The 2,722-nt window shown below is 37.3% G+C and overlaps 1 pseudogene; it reads right to left on the reverse strand.

Annotated features, from left to right (window-relative positions):
* Positions 1–312: 312 nt before the first annotated feature.
* On the reverse strand, positions 313–1,502 carry LOC143631949 (WD repeat-containing protein RUP1 pseudogene; annotated as a pseudogene).
* Positions 1,503–2,722: the final 1,220 nt, after the last annotated feature.

The following is a 2,722-nucleotide window of genomic DNA, read 5'->3' on the forward strand; positions in this document are numbered from 1 at the left end:
ATGATTCAAGATATCAAACTAAGACCTAGTTAATTGTAAATATTTATATGAATGCTTAACTATCAAGAAAGAAAAAAATTAAACCTAGATAATTCCAAAATACTAGTGCTTAACTATCAAGATTCAAGATTAATTCGATTGTCAAACTTAAACCTAGTTAAGTACAAAATACCAGTGGTTAACTTTTAAAGCCTACCTTTAACCTAAAACCTAGTTTTATGCAAAATAGGAATATTAGGGTTTTTTTTTTCTTTTGTTGAAGGGCCGAAGTTAACTATCAAGATTATATATCAATTTGGTTAGCAAGGTTATCAAACAATATTTTGACTATATATGCTATTTAATTAAGAAAAAAGAAACAATGGACCAACGTTCGAAGTAATATTCAGTTTACAAGTTACAAACTAAAATCGGTACAAAAAACCAGATCAGAGACAAATCGGTCACCTTTAATTCAGTTAACTAATAGAGGTTGATACCTTTCTTTTTCCAGAAAAAATCTTTATAACTCCATTGGAACCACCACCCACCAACGTGCACTCATCATCTCCCACTTGGCTCCAACATACACCACTCACGAACCCATGTTCGGACGTGGTTCCAACTTCCGGTTCGAACCCATGCTCCCATATGGGCTCACCCCACCTCTTATCGTACACAAACACCTGGTTACTCTCCGATCCACACCCGATTAAACCTTGATTCCTCCAAATGGATAACCCGACAAACCTACGTTGGTTTGTATGCCCTCTATATGTTCTAATCAAACCTTGGTTTGTATCCCACATTTTTAAACAACCGTCTGTACCGGAGGTAACCACCGTCCGATCATCCACAAACCTTGCATAACTCACGGTCCGTTGATGTCCGTCGAATAACGCAACCGGATTAATAATATTTCTCACATCGTAAACATAAGCTTTTGTGTTAGCACATCCAACGGCTATCGAGGGTCCACCAAACGGATTATACTCCACACAACAAACTGGACTACCAAAATGAACTGTACCCACACATTTCCCGCCATCATGGCGTGGGTCCCACATTTGCATGGTTCCGTCGTCGGACCCGGAGGCTCCGACCACCGGATTGCAATGGGAGTAGTCCATGCTCCAAATCCGGCGGCCGGAGTGCTCGTCACGCTCGAACACCGGCATCTGTGTCTCGAGATCGTATTCTGTGATAACACCGTCGTAATCCGCGGACCCCATGGTTTTTCCGGCGGAGTAGGGTTTCCATTTGAGGCTGCTTAGCTTTGCCGGAGTGCATATGTTGAATTGGCATGATGTGGAGTTTAAGTTGTAGACTCTTATCTTTCTAGCGATACCGCCAGTGGCAAAGAGGGTGCCGGAGGAGTCGACTTCTATGACTCCGAGGGTGTCGGAGATGTGTCCGCTGCTGGCGGAGGATGACACAACAGCGGAGACACGGAAGTCCCACTCGAATTTGGGTGGTTGTTCCTGATCGTCGGGAATCCGATCAGGTGTGGTTGTGTAGTTCATGTCATGGCTTATCGTATATAAACAAGTACCCAATTTGCAACGGTGGTGGTGTCACGGTTGCTTTTTGGTTTGGGATTTTGTAGCCACCAATGAAAATGTTACGTTTGTTAAATTCTGAATGAAATAATGGATAGACATGCATGGCTGTATATATTCCCCATACCCTGAGAGAAGGATTCTTTAAGATTGGGCTTGTTTTTGTTATTTATTACAATGGTACCATTAGGTTGTTTTAAGGCAGATAATGGTCAATTTCTTCTTTTGTAAACCCTTAAACATCAATTTGTTAAACAAGAAAGTAGTATTTGTCGATTATTTGAAAATGGATTTTATGATTGTAGATGGTGTCAAGGTTAATAATCCTAATGGGCAGATTAGAGATTTTGTGTATGTTTGGTTTAACTAAAGATATAATTTTAAAGAAACAAGATTATCTTTTAAATCTTTCTACATATTAAAATTATTTTTTTTATAAATAACATATTCTTTGAGCATCTACAACAAAGCCACAATCCCTAAGGCCCGAGTGATATGTCAATGAAGACGAACATGAGGTGGAAAGAATGTACCATTGTGGTACACAAGTCCAAGAACTTTGTCCTTGATTGCAAACCTGTAACAGACCTGCAAGACCTGCAGTGTGGGCCTCCTTCTCTTATACACACACATACTATATATACATATACATATTTAATAATTTCTAATGAGGTTTTTGAGGGTTTTTGTTTTGAAAGAAAGTGAGGAGCTTTTAAAAAAAGTTTGGAATCTGATGCGGTAATAATGTGTCAATTTGTATGGGTTTTTTGTTTTGGATGCTCATTAAAATGCATTTTTACATAAATTTTTTTCCAATTAGGTAATTATGGTTGCTCATGTCAAATTTTGGACTAAAACTAAACCTATAATTGACGTTTTTTTCTTTAGATTTGATAACTGATTGAGTCTCATTGTAAACGCTTCTTTTAGTGGAAAAACTTGCTCTATCAATTTGATTAGACATTTGTTAAGTGTGGGTAGATTAAAGTTAACTTGAATTAGTTAAACTAAATACATATTTGCTCAAATGAATATCGACAAACTTCTTGGTTATAAAAATATATATAATAAGTCACAACCAACTTGTTATTTATTAAAAATTGTAACGAAAACCTTTAGACAAAATGTAAAGTTTAAGGTTTATTTTAACATAGGTTCAATTCCGTTACTTATTATACATATAT

This window comes from Bidens hawaiensis, unplaced genomic scaffold (assembly GCF_021521415.1).
Source record: "Bidens hawaiensis isolate Kalapana, Puna unplaced genomic scaffold, B.hawaiensis_p1.1 tig00006295_1, whole genome shotgun sequence".
Classification (NCBI taxonomy): domain Eukaryota; kingdom Viridiplantae; phylum Streptophyta; class Magnoliopsida; order Asterales; family Asteraceae; genus Bidens; species Bidens hawaiensis.